Source organism: Malaclemys terrapin, chromosome 8 (genome assembly GCF_027887155.1).
Source record: "Malaclemys terrapin pileata isolate rMalTer1 chromosome 8, rMalTer1.hap1, whole genome shotgun sequence".
Lineage (NCBI taxonomy): Eukaryota > Metazoa > Chordata > Testudines > Emydidae > Malaclemys > Malaclemys terrapin.
In genome coordinates, this window is record NC_071512.1 from 19,967,583 (window position 1) to 19,982,263 (window position 14,681).

Sequence of the window (14,681 nt, forward strand, 5' to 3'; positions counted from 1 at the left end):
GAGGAGAGGATTGTTAATTCCCCAAACCAATACAATCTTTTGTCTATTTCCTGTTATGCAAACAAGGGGCTCTATATTTGAAAGAGCATCCCAGCAGAGCTTGTTTATTAATCTTTTCAGAAAGGGGATGTGAAACCGGTTTGACAGAGTTGCTGGAAACAGGACGGGGAGAGGAAGGGACTCTGTTTTTGTTTATAGAGGTTTGTGTCCACTGCAAGCCTTCCACACTTCAGGGATATTCTTGCCACCCAAGCACAATAGCTTAGGCTCTTTCCAAAAGGCTTCTGATTGTTGTGAACATAGCACTAGGACATGCAAGAATGTACCTGCTTTCACTTGTTGCATATGCTGCACTTCTACAGGCTCTTGCAAAACTGGACTCTTCCTCTCCCATCACATGGCTTGTCACCAGGCAGCCTTTCAGATGCAGAAGAGGTCACGTATATGTGCAGCCGCCTTTGTAGAAATGCATGGGCTTCTTATCAATACCCCTGTAAATAAGAGCCAAAGCTTAAATACCTGCTGGCTGAGGGCTTACAGAGCTAGCGGCTTGGTGAAGCCTGTAGCAGGATAAACAGGTTTTTGAACACATTTAGGAGGTCCCATAAAGTGCATGATGACTTGACTTTAGTTTTGTGGGTACTCCTAAGGGCAGAATACCACCTCATTCTTTAGGTATATATTTGGCAGGAACTTGGGGCCAGCTGCGCGCCACAGGGAAATGCTTAATGAGCTAAGCATGAGGTAGATGGGGCCACATCCTGGGATAAGCCAAAAATACACACTACCCTGAGTTCCGTGCTGTGCAAAGTTGGGCATAAGACTCCCACTTGCACTACACTCATGTGCATGACTTTTGCCACCACTCTACAGTACACTGGCCTGAGGGCTGCATTAACTTAAGGTAATAAACCACTGGAACAATTTACCTCTGAATAATAGTAGATGCACCAGCACCCAGGGCTGCCCAGAGGATTCAAAGATATGAAGGAAGTGAGGTTAATCAAAGATGAAACTGCTATGGTGTTGACTGATGACAGTCTTGTAGAGGATTGATGGAAAAGGTATTCTGAATGACTGTAAATGAAGAAAACTCAAGAAGGAATGCGACATCGAAATGATGTAGTGGAGCGTACTGTGCCAGATGAAGTGGCAAATGCTGTAAAAGAAATGAAAAATAATAAGGCCCTTGGCCCAGATGAAATCCCTAGTAAGGCATGGAAAAAGCTTAGATTAGAAGGCATTCATGGTCTAGTATCCCTGTTCAGTTCAATCCCAAACCCGTGGAGGAAAAGCATCTCAGGGCCAATACACAAGGGAAAAGGTGACACTGACACCACCACTAATTATAGAGGTATAAAGCTGATGAATCATACAAGGAAAGCATGGGAGAGAGTCATCGATAGACTAGAAAGTGATGTAGATACTAGTGAAAATTATCATGGCTTCATGCCAGGAAGGTCAATAATAGATGCTGTTTTTGCAGTGAGGCAGCTAGTGAAAATTTTAGAGAGAAAAGGAAAAATAATCACCAGGTGCTCATTAATCTGAAAAAGGCCTTTGACTTAGTTCCTAGAAAAGGCATCTGGTGGTGTATGAGGGAGAAAATGGTACCAGAACTTTGTGTGTGGCTTGTTCAATGACAAGTTAGAACTTCTGGTAGTAAAACAAATGAACTACTGGTAAAGTTGGAAGTGAAGCAGGGATCAGCACTAAGTCCAGTGATGTTTATCTTCCTTCTGGATACCCTCACAAGGAAGATACAGAAGGAGGCCCCTTGGTGCATGCTTTTAGCAGATGATATTCTATGCAGTGAGGAGAAAGACAGTCTAGAAGAGGATCATGATTAAGGCTAAAAGAACAGGAGTACTTGTGGCACCTTAGAGACTAAAATTTATTTGAGCATAAGCTTTCGTGGGCTACAGCCCACTTCTTCGGATGCATAGAATGGAACATATATTGAGGAGATATATATACACATACAGAGAGCATGAAAAGGTGGGAGTTATCTTACCATCTGAAACCTGATTAAGGCTAAGTTTTTGTCCTGGGTATTTTTAGTAAAGTCAGGGACAGCTCACTGGCAATAAACAAAAATTCACAGCAGCCCATGACCTGTCCCTGACTTTCACTAAAAATATCCCTGACAAAAGGGGTAGGTGGGTTCAGCACCCACTGCTGCTGGGGCTCTTGGGTCCCCCACTGATGTGCATGGGAATTCCGGGGTCCCCCTGCCCCGGGGCTGGGCTGCTGCGGGGTCCCCTCACCCCAGGCAGCTGGTAGCTGCAGGGTCCCCCAGCCATTGGCCATGGCTGGGCAGGGTCCCCCCACCTGCCGTGGCTGGGCAGCTGGGTGAGGTCCCCCTGCCAGGTTGGGGGCTGTGAGCTTCAAGGGTGGGACTGGCAGCAAGCTCCAGTCCCAGGGCAGAAAATGTCACGGAGGTCAATGGAAGTTACGAATTCTGTGACATAATCGTAGCCTTAAGCATGATCAATTGAGAGGTGTTGGAGAGACATGGGCTCAAAATTATCAGAGGAAAAATGGAGTATATGGTATGTAATTTCAATAATGTAAGCACTCAAGAATTACCTGTGAAACTAGATGGGTGGACAATAGAGAAAATACAAGGTGTCATGTATTTGGGTTCCAGAATCCAGGGAAATGGGGAAAGTGAAGGATGAAATTAGAGCTAGGATAATAAATGCCTGGCTGAAATGAGAGAGATAAGTGGTATAGTATGTGATAGGAAGACACCAGTAAGTTTAAAAGGGAAAGTCTATAAAATGGTGCTTCTGAGCCCACGTGAGGAAGATGTATGTTAGAGACGTGCTCAAAGTAACACCCATAAACAAAAAGCTGAGGAAGTGCAGCTTTGGTCATGTAAGGCACAGTGCAGAACAATGTGGATAAGAGTGTCCAACAGATCAAGACTGAAGGAAAAAGACAGGCCAACCCAAGAAGTGGTATGATGTCACAAAGGAAGACATGTTGGCATGTGGTGTGATAGAAGATATGGCATTGAACAGAGCACTTTAGAGGAAGAGGATTTGTAGAATGGACCCCAGTTGATGGGATTAAAACAAGAAGAAATGAGTATGTGCTAGCTTCTCCCAGTAGGTTTGAGTCTGATTGGTGGCATCTTTTGCTTTAGACTGCAAACTCCTTGAATTAGGGATTGTGTCTCATGGAAAGCCAAGCACACTGTCAGTGTTTAAATAAATAATAAACTGAACCATGCACCATAAGGCTCTGGTGGGAGGGAGGGGCTTTCAGCAGAGACCTTTCCAGTCATCCTCATGTAAACTGCCCCAGCTACAGGCCCTGTGCCAGGCCATGATAACTCAGCCTTAGTGAGTTAAGGGTGGGTTTGGAGTGGGTAGAGTTCCCTTCCTAAGGCTACGAAAATCTTAGCATCTGTCTCCTTGAGCATGCTCAGAAGTGATTTTTTTCAGGCCTTCTCTGTATGAGCAAAGTTGCACTAGTTTAACCAAATCGATTTTAAATTGACCTAGTAAGCTAGTGCAACACCCCTATGTAGAGAAGTAATCATGCAATTTAGAGATCCAAACGAAACTCATTCAAGCACAGGTTTGCATCAATTTAACTAGATTTATTTTAAAACTGATTTACTTAAATTGGTACATCCTTGCTTGTCTATACCAGGCCTCGTTCACTTATAAAACTTTTAAAATGTAGTTCAGCTTCTTACTGTAGCAGGAAAAACAAAATAATAGAAACAACTGTTCTACAACACCTAGAAGAGCATAAAGGGTTCAGCAGGACATTGGAAGTGGTAAATGAAGCCTCTGATACAACCCTTAGAAAAGTTAATAAGGAATCCCCACCATGATACAGTGCATTACAGGGGATTAATGCCCTTTGGTTTAAGCATTTGTCCTTGGCAAGTGTTGGAGACAGGATTACAGCCTTGAAGGACCAGTGGCATGGTAAGTCCTATATTCTTAACTGGACCCTAAGTTCCCTGTCAAAGAGATAGTACTGACATTAAAAAGGGAGCACCTTCCATCTGAAACGGAGACTAGTTAGTGCATCCCAATAAAATGACTTATAATTCAGTTTACATTGCCGTTAACCAATGCAAACCAGACAAAACCTAGGATCAGTGCTACACTGCCAGTAAATACAGTTAACATTAAGGAAATCTTCCCCCATTTATTTCAGAGGTGATGAGTTCTGGGCTATTCCCCTCTCTGTGTTTCACAATCAGAAGTGGAGCTAGCTGTGCCATAATTTTCTGGTCTGCTGATCTAGGGTCAGCCATTGTGTTGTCTGGCTCTTACCAAAGACCTGACATGCTGCTGAATTTGCTCAGAGAGCAAGTAACGTCAGCAGTGAACTGTCTGGCAAGGCTGACGAATCTAAGATGCTGATGTAATTCAAGAAGCAATTAGATGCTTTCCTGGGGCTGGACTGTGTATTAAGAGGATGAGCCTCAGCGGATCAAATGGTCCTTTTCCTTCCCACAGTAACTTCTCAGGTTCTGATTGATAATGTTCCTGTTTCTTGGGCAGTCATTTGATACCTTGAATTTGCTTTCTCCAATGAATACGTTAATGCCTTTAATAGGTCTCAGGAAATTGCTGCATTTCTTCATCTGATACATTAATAATGTGAAGGGGCTTAAAAGATTTTCTGCCTTCTCAGCTTTCCCCTGTCCTGGCCACATGTATTCGCTTCTGCCGAGTCACAAGAGACCAGCTGCAATTAAAAAAAAAAAAAAAAAAAAAAATGCAGGGAGCTTGAGTTGCATTCTTGGAAAAATCAGCCTTGTTGCTCTGCCATGCAGGAATGTCAGACAGGCTCTAAAGCCCTTGAGAGACAGTGTGGCTCAGTGGGTATAGCCCTAGCCTTGGAACCAGGGGATAGGTGGTTCTATTCCTGGCTCTACTGGTCCAGTTGGACACCTTAGAAAGCCCCATTCACCAGTGGTGGTGATGATACTTATGTCCTTTGTGTAGGGCTTGGAGAGCCATGGATGAAAAGTGCTCTATAGGTTCAAGGTATTTTGCTAGCCACAGAACTTCTACTAGCAACAAATAGGAGAAGTTGTGTAAGGTGAACAGCATAGAGAAATTAAAACTGAGAAGTTCTGACTGCTGTGTAGAATGGTCCTGCTAACCAGTCTGTGCATAAAGCAGTTTGGACTGATGTTTTTTAAAATTCATCCTCACCTTCATAAAACCCTTTTGGTACTTTGATTCACTCATGCTATCCCAGGAGGAGCTATAACAAATAGGCATCCTATTGCAACCCATAGTATCTGGGATACCTGCAGTGAGCCAAGAGGTACCAAGAGGATTTAGTAGAGGGAGAAAAACCTTAGAAATAAGCCCAGAACAAGTCCCCAGATGGGACTACCCCCCTGCACTTGATAGCTGGTTCCAGCTAGGCTCTATATGGGCCAAACCAAAACCTTGGGCCAAACAAGTTTTGACAAAATTCAGATGTGGATCCTGATCTAAACATTGCAGCTTGGGCCCATTTCCAGTTAAAACATATTTCTGTGCTGAATGCCCACTGTTGCCTGGTTTGTAAGGACATTCCGCATGGAAATTTGGGCCTAACTCACCTTTCAATTTTGCTTTGCAGCTCACCTTTAAAAAAGATTTTCACTGTCTTGAGTAAACAATAAGAAACAGGAAAACGGTCCCTGCTGGTGGGAAGAAAAATGGTGAGCAACTGATGAGACCACTAAGGTCGTCGACACCCTGGGTGTTCCAACAGCACAGCTACAGCGCTGCAGTTATGTTGCTGTAGCACCGTAGTGTCGAGGCTTCCTGAGGTGATGGAAAGGGGGTTTTTTCCATTGCTGCAGTTAATCCTCCTCTCTGAGTGGTGATAGCTAGTTTGATGGAAGAATTATTCCGTTGACCTAGCTGCATCTACCCTGGGCATTAGATTGGCTTGACTACGGTGCTCAGGGGTGTGATTTCCCCCCCCCCCCCCCGAGTGATGTAGCTAAGTCGATTTAATTTTTAAGTGTAGACCATGCTGAAGGGTATATTTACACTGGAGTTGGAGGGCACAATGTCCAGTTCGAGCAGGCGTACCCACAACACTAGCTCTGACTGAACTAGGAAACTAAAAAGAGAAGCATAGTCATGGTGTCGCACGCAGCAGGATGGACTAGCCAGCCTGAATACAATCCTGTCCAAGACCCTAGGTATGTACTTGGGCAGCCAGCCCCTCATGTGGCTGCAGCGGTTCTGCTACCGTTGTTAGTATGCTAGTTCGCTCAGAGGTAGTGCAGATATGTCTACTCGGGCTGGTAATTACATCTTCCAGCTCTAGAGTAGCCCTACTCTAAGTTACAGGAGCACACCTTTCTTTGTATCTAATCCTGCAAAGCTAAAGGCTGAATTCTCTCAGAGCCACACAGCACATCCCTATTCCAGTATCCCGTTCTTCTTCCATATGTCTCACTTGGGAATCCCACAAATGCAGGGACAAGAGTATGAGAATTAGAATTGCCGTTTGGGTCTGAGGGGAGGCTAAGGAGAACTTGGTTCTACTGTATTATTAGCGCTGGCCAAACTTTTTATGAGACCTTGACCAGGTTACTTCACTGCTCTGTGTCTGTTTGCCATTTGTAAAATGGGGTAAATAATACCAATGTACCTGCCAGGGGTACTGGGACACTTAATGCATTAGTATTTGAAGCACCTTGGCATCCTCTGAAGGAAGATGTTATAGAAATATGTACAGTACTATGCCACACATACTGGTGCGTATATACCTTTGCTAATATCCATTGGTGGGGCCCAGTATATCATTAAATAGTTCTGGACCTAGCAGATTTAAAGGCTTAATCCTTTTGGCTGTCCCAAGCCCTGTGCAATCATCTTTAAATGTACATGTTCCTGTAAGCTGGGTTGGCAGCTTCAATTACAATGCCATTCAGTGCCAGTTTATGGCTCCAGAATGAGAAGCAGATAATAAAATTGAACAATGAAACCCAGTTATACAACCCTGATAAAGGAATAAACTTGTCAAAAGATTGTATTACTGTGCACCAGTCTCAACAGGCTTTGCATTTATCAGCCCCAGCCAAACAAAGTATCAGGTGTTGCCTGAAACCCTAACCACTGGCTCTCTGTTAAAGGAATTACCACACGTCCCTCATGAATAAAGTGCAGAAAGCAAAAGATGCCCCAGTCTAGAGGGGTCATTGATGAGCTCTGAAAAGAGTCCTATCCAGCTCCCTTCAGCCAAAGGAAGGTCATTGGGTTGCATGGGGGGAAGGGAGGTGTTAACAGGACCACAACAGTGACAAATAAAAATGAGAGCAGGTGCTGGCATGCTCAGCTGCAACGTTGGCTCAGCTGCTATGCCCTGCAGTGTAACGGGTCATATTGAGCATGGGTGGGTCACGCTGTGGTCACCACTTAGCCAGATAGCAAGTGGGTTACATTAATTAACTTTCTCCAGCTGACTCTCCTGGCAAGAGTAGACTTGAGAAATTACTAATCTGGATGCCAAGCGTTTGAGCCACATTTTTGTGGCTTTCCTGCTGAGCTGGGCATCCAGAAGTTGGAAGTTTTATAATCCACACATCTTTGAGTCCCAGGGTTACAATAAATTCCACCATTCTGGACTCAGGCTAATCCAGAATTCCATTGCTTTCTTTCCCCCTGCGGCATTGCTCTATTGCCTAATGTACATGCACTGCTCAAAGCCATTTCACAGAAGTTGAATTCAGACACTCTTTTCCATCAGCAGGAGTCAAGTGCAAGCAGCGTTTCCTGGGTTAACCAAAATAAACTTCAAAATCTTATTTCTTACAAGGAGAAATAAAGCAATGCAAAGAAGGGAACACAAGCTTTAAAGAAAATGGAAATTAACAGAAAGAAAAGATTTAAGCAGAGGATCAAATCAGACCAGTTCTGCAGTCATGGAATTTGAAAAAGGGCCTTCTAGCGTCATGACAGGAGCTCCCTTTTTTTACCCCCTACACACATCTCAGCTCAACTGTGCCCTGCAGCATTAGAGAAGCTCCCTTGCTTTCCCATCTGCTCCAATCTCCAGGCCTGCACTGCCGTCTTAAAACAGTTCTATTTTCTTACCTTCTCCTGCACTCCGCCTCTCAGCTCCAAACTCTGTAGAAACATTTACAGGAACTTTAGTCTATTTATTCCATCCTGCTTTCAGCACAGCATGCACAGGGCATAGTATTGGACACACAAAGCAGTGTAACTTGGAACATACTGAATTTCTTATTGGTTGCATACGGATATTTAATTCTAGGTAACACTTGACAGGCAGGATTGCCAGGTTATGAGTTAGAGTATTAATGGTGTATTTATAATACATACTAGCAGTAACACCTGACTAAAGCTATGAGCATTTAATAAATGTTTTCAAACGTTTTTGCAACTTATGTGAATGTTACAAGAATGGCTATAGATGCTACCTACAATATTCATAATGCATCATGAATATTGTTCTACAACATTCACTCAAGGATCCATGAATAATGGAGTGAATGGAGGTGGTTCCATGAACTAGCATCATGACCCATTCTTTACAAGAGCTGTCTTCCCTTCAAATAAAGTTAATGCACCTGAAGTGGCTGTCATCATGTTATAACTATAAAATAAACAGTTCCTTAGTCACTTCATGCAGACACAGATCTTTTACCACTATAAACTATTTTTTTAAATGTGCTTATGCATCTAAAATGATACAGTTAATAAAAAAATCAAGTTAGAACTAAATCCTTAAACTGAATCTGTTGGGCATCAGCTGTCTCCTTCCTGCTGGGGAGGTTAGAAAGCTGACTGACACATCTGAAAACCAAAACAGTTGATTTGCAGGCCTTGCCCAGATATTGTCCTCAGTGCAGCTGTAAAGAGGATAAAAGTACAGGTGTGAATGTGGTATCTGGTTGCTCAGTGTAAACTAATAAGGAGCAGATGTTAACCTGTGTGACAAATGTGTATCTTCTCAAAGTAACCTTTTCCACAGCACAATAACTCCAGTTTTAAAAAACATAATACAAGGAGGAGAAAGAAGAGGCAGCTCATTCCAGAGGATAGTAAAGCAGGGTGGATAGCTGTCAGCATTTACCTGGTTCCCTCCTGCTCCAGTGACTAAGACAATAGGGTCCATCAGAAGAGCCAACAAGATAATGCTGAACCATTCACCAGCTGAACCCACAGGATCCACTGATGGAGAAGGGATCCATGGATAACTGCCAGCAATACAATGAGATCAATCAATCAGACCTACAAATAAATCCAATAAGATAAAGATCTGTTTTCCTATTTCCTAATTCAGGATGCTGAACATCAGAACAAAACCCTTTATTATTAGGGAATTCCACCAAATGTGCCCGAACTGAGGTCTCCTCATCTCCCCACTATTTCCCCAGTGTAGCTTAAAGAAACTCATATCTGTTCTAAGCAATCTTCTGGAGATTAAAAATTGTCTCCAGAGGAACCTGCACTGGATTGTGTTATTGTTGGGTTGGATTGATGTTGGGAGGATTGATGGTTACTGGTGGAAATATACCAGAGTATTTCCAGATACTGAAGCATTTACATTTGTAGGTGGCAATTCCAGTCCATAATAACTATTATTTTGTGCAATGCTTTGAGATCTTTCAGGGTGAAAGGCATTATACAAAAATGAAACATTATTGGGACATGAGCACCCTTTCAAAGGAAGCATATGCATCTGTTCTTTCAGTTGTAAGAGTGCTACTTACGCATTTCATATCATTTGCTAATTTCAGGTGGGTGGATTAAATTCCACCCCTAGATGCATGGGGGCAGCTCCCCCCTGTGCTGAGTCACAAGTGAAGCCAGAGACAGATTTTGGCCTCTTGCATTTAAACAGAATCTTCCTTCTAGCCCAACCGCTCCCACTCTGAGACATTTCAGTGAAGTTGTCAAGCTGAAGTTGTGATAATAAATTCCTCTTTATAAGTGAAATTCACCATTGTGCAGTGGGCCAGAAAAATGTCCATGCACCACTTAAATCCCAAGTAAACTCTCAAATTAGGGCTTAAGTAGAATTTACATGATATATAGATCTTGCACCGGCCCTCTTCACACAGGTTAATTCCACCCAATGGCAACAGACTAATGTCACAAATATCATCACCTTCCCCAAGTGGGACCCTGCTGAAGGAGAAGCTGGGCAGCTGTCACCCAAACAGAAACAGTCCTGGAGTCTTCAAATGTAGCCAGTCAGAGCTGTGCTACCCTGTAAGCTCCATTCTATTGAACAACCATGAGGTTCTGTAAAAGGAAACCTTCCTGCATAACGGAGAATTTTAAAGCTCCAGGATGTGCTGGGAATGGGTCCAAGCCGCAAAACCCCCGTCTGGATTTAACTCGGCCAGCACTAGGGGATATTTGAGTCGTTCTGGTTCAGGTCCATGTCATCAGTAGTAGGAAGATGAAAAGCCAAGATCACATAGAGAAACACATTCTCTTTGGCACCTCGTATGAAAGTTTCTTTTTATAAGAACATTTTTTTTCTTCCATCCAGTTGAGCAATGTGGGTGCAGGAAAAGGGAGGGGCACTGTTCTGAAACAGGAAGGAAAATGCCCTAATCCTAGCAATTGCCATTTCATTTGCTATTTGCCAGGCTTTCCTGACAGCCAAGTGCAAAGTTAATTAGTTGATATTTGTACTGCACTTTGAAGATGGAAAGCCCTATATAAGTGCCAAGTATTATTAAAGGCTTAATAATGACACAACACCTATGAAGGCTTTTCATTTTCAGAATGGTCTGCAAATATTAACTGAGTGATCCCCTAATGCCCCTCTGAGGTAGGAAATTCAGTGCTTTCATTCCCCTCTTTACAGTTAGGGGAAACTGTCAGAGAGGTTAAATAACTTGCCCACAGAAGGAGTATAGAAGTCAGGATTGGATATCAGGCACTCCTGGGTCCCAGTTGTGCTCATACTACAAGTGTGTTCAGTAGAAATGCCATCACATTTTCTCTCTAGCTGAAGGACCAAGGAGTAGCTGCTTATAAAATGCAAAATGTATTTAATAACGACTGCAGTCATTCTTTATCCAGTATTTTGTCCAATCCCTCAGAAAGTGTCCTGCAAAGTAACCCTTCACCAGCAGTTTCCACTGCCCCATTCAGACATTTTCCCAGAGGTTTTTTTCCAGTCAGCACCAGATACCATGTTAGGTGGGTGGAGAGATGAAGAGGGCTGGGTGGGAATATAAGGAGGACATTCTACATTTAATTCCATGGGGAGAATTCCCAATAGCAAGGAAGGAAACCTCCAAAAGATCTTAGCCTGGGTGACCTAAAGGGCTCAGTTCAGGGTTTAGCAAGGCAAAAAAACCCAGAGTATCTCTAGAAAGTACTGTAAATAGAAGGATGGGTGATCTAGTGGTCATGGCAGGAAACAGGTCAAGTACCTGCAAGGTACTTAATCTCTGTGTGTCTTGATTACCCAGTCTATAAAATAACCTCCTGATGAGTTGCAGGGATGTTTATAAAGCATCACTGGATGGGACCTTGCCTGTTTTTATTATAGTTTATTACTATCATTATTGTATTGATTACTTGGTCCCATGCATCTTTTCTCTTCCTGTTCCCTCCTGAAACCAAGAATTTGGCCCCTGTTCACAAATCTGGCTTTTACTTATGGCAGCCTAGGAAAGCGGTCAGGCTACCAGCTGGTAATTTGCTAATGTCTGAGCAGTTGCTTTTCAGGGGCTGGAGGGAAATGGCATTTCAATGAATGCAGAGCTGTCTCAGACTTGAGGAATGTGAGGCAGCTCATATATTCAGACATGGGGGGAGGGGACATTCTTTGGGACATTCATCCCGTTCACCTGGCTCCCTTAGCTCACAGTGGTTTGAAATGTACCATTTCCTTTGCATTCTCCAAGTAACACTTTCTTTCTGGTGAAAGGGGCAGGATTGAATTACTGGTAATCAAAGTCCAGTTTGTCCCTGGAACATAGGCAACACCAGCACAATTCTCCTCCACACACCTCCCCCTCAGTCGGCCTCAATCCTTATGCAAAGGCATTCACAGCCCTTGGCAGCTCCTTGGAGAGAGCCAACGGAGAGTGTGTGGCTGATTTGGGGGATGCTGAGACTTGTCCACAGGCAGCTTATCTGAGACCATTATTTCACATTGTCCACCAAACAGCCATCAGATGGTATCAACTTTTACTCTCTACCTTGCTGGATTGGAACCACTTGGACCATTAATTTAGGCCTCATCTACACAAAAATGTTACACTGGTTTAAACTTATATCAGTTAAATTAAGCCCCTGTATAGACACTCTTAGGGTATGTTTACACTACGGGATTACTCCGAATTTACAGAATTCGATTTTTGGCAACTGATTGTATAAAGTCGAGTGCATGCGGCCACACTAAGCACATTAATTCAGCGGTGTGCGTCCATGTACCGAGGCTAGCGTCGACTTCCGGAGCGTTGCACTGTGGGTAGCTATCCCATAGCTATCCCATAGTTCCCACAGTCTCCCCCGCCCCTTGGAATTCTGGGTTGAGATCCCAATGCCTGATGGGGCAAAAAACATTGTCGCTGGTGGTTCTGGGTACAGCCTCACCCCTCCCTCCGTGAAAGCAACGGCAGACAACCGTTTCGTGCCTTTTTTCCTGGGTGAACTGTGCAGACACCATACCACGGCAAGCATGGAGCCCGCTCAGCTCAACGCAGCATTCATGGACATTGTAAACACCTCGCGCATTATCATGCAGTTTATGCTGAACCAGAACCTGAAAAACCAGGCGAGGAGGAGGCTGCGACGGCCGCGCGGCGATGAGAGTGATGAGGACATGGACACAGTATTCTCTCAAACTGCGGGACCCGGCACTTTGGAGATCATGCTGTTAATGGGGCAGGTTCTAGCCGTGAAATGCCGATTCTGGGCCCGGGAAACAAGCACAGACTGGTTGGACCGTATAGCATTGCAGGTGTGGGACGATTCCCAGTGGCTGCAAAACTTTCGCATGCGTAAGGGCACTTTCATGGACCTTTGTGACATGCCTTCCCTTGCCCTGAAGCGCAAAGATACCAAGATGAGAGCAGCCCTCACAGTTGAGAAGCGAGTAGCGATAGCCCTGTGGAAGCTTGCAACGCCAGACAGCTACCAGTCAGTCAGGAATCAATTTGGAGTGGGAAAATCTACTGTGGAGGCTGCTGTGATGCAAGTAGCCAAAACAATCACTGAGCTGCTACCAAAGGTAGTGACTCTGGGAAAAGTGCAGGTCATAGTGGATGGCTTTGCTGCAATGGGATTCCCTAACTGTGGTGGGGCGATAGATGGAACCCATATCCCTATCTTGGCACCGGAGCACCAGGGCAGCCAGAACATAAACCGCCAGGGGTACTTTTCAATGGCGCTGCAAGCACTGGTGGATCACAAGGGACATTTCACCAACATCAACGTGGGATGGCCGGGAAGGGTTCATGACGCTCGCATTTTCAGGAACACTAATCTGTTTAAATGGCTGCAGCAAGGGATTTACTTCCCAGACCAGAAAATAACCGTTGGGGATGTTAAAATGCCTATAGTTATCCTTGGGGACCCAGCCTACCCCTTAATGCCATGGCTCATGAAGCCATACACAGGCAGCCTGGACAGTAGTCAGAAGCTGTTCAACTACAGGCTAAGCAAGTGCAGAATGGTGGTGGAATGTGCATTTGGACGTTTAAAGGGTCGCTGGTGCACTTTACCGACTCGTTCAGACCTCAGCCAACCAATATTCCCATTGTTATTGCTGCTTGCTGTGTGCTCCACAATCTCTGTGAGAGTAAGGGGGAGACCTTTATGTTGGGGTGGGAGGCTGAGGCAAATCGCCTGGCTGCTGATTACGTGCAGCCAGACACCAGGGCGATTAGAAGAGCACACCAGGAAGCGCGGCGCATCAGAGAAGCTTTGAAAACCAGTTTCATGACTGGCCAGGCTACGGTGTGAAAGTTCTGTTTGTTTCTCCTTGATGAAAACCCGCCCCCTTGATTGACTCATTCCCTGTAAGCAACCCAGCAGCAGAAACCAAACAACCCCCCCCCACCATCCAATTCTCTGGGATGATCACTTTACCCCTCCCCCCACCGAGTGACTGGTATCAGGGAAGATCCTTGCTAGCCAAACGCGAACAGCTCAGCGCCAATCCCCCTCCCCCGCCCACCACTTGGCTAACTGCAGGGAAGGATTTATTTTCAGCCACAGGCAAACAGCCCAGTAGGAACGGCCACCTCTGTCCCCTTAATTAAATTCCCGTATTTCAACCAGGTTACCATGAACGATATCACTCTCCTGAGGATAACACTGAGATAAAGAACGGATGTTGCTTGAATGCCAGCAAATACCAGGACCATACGCTGCCAGGCTTTGTCATGCAATGATACCAGATTACTTGGTACTAGCATGGCGTGGTCAAGTGTCAGACCATGGAGGATGGAATAAGGCTGCACTGCCCAGAAACCTTCTGCAAAGGCTTTTGGAGTATCTCCAGGAGAGTTTCATGAAGATGTCCCTGGAGGATTTCCGCTCCATCCACAGACACGTTAACAGACTTTTCCAGTAGCTGTACTGGCCGCGAATGCATCCCAAGTCCTCAGGGCAATTAATCATTAAAAAACACTTGCTTTTAAACCATGTTTTATATTTACAAAGGTACACTCACCAGAGGTCCCTTCCATG

General features: G+C 44.6%; 1 long non-coding RNA gene across 2 annotated transcripts in view; it reads right to left on the minus strand.

The window, feature by feature from the left end:
• The window catches only part of LOC128842106 (uncharacterized), a 110,289-nt gene that overhangs the window by 8,565 nt on the left and 87,043 nt on the right, over window positions 1–14,681 (minus strand). For both annotated transcript variants that reach the window (XR_008445940.1, XR_008445941.1), the window contains exons 3-5: window positions 9,088–9,211; window positions 8,085–8,117; window positions 327–491 (exon numbers count right to left, since the gene is read on the minus strand). This is a non-coding gene — a long non-coding RNA (uncharacterized LOC128842106). The remainder of the gene's footprint in view (window positions 1–326; window positions 492–8,084; window positions 8,118–9,087; window positions 9,212–14,681) is intronic.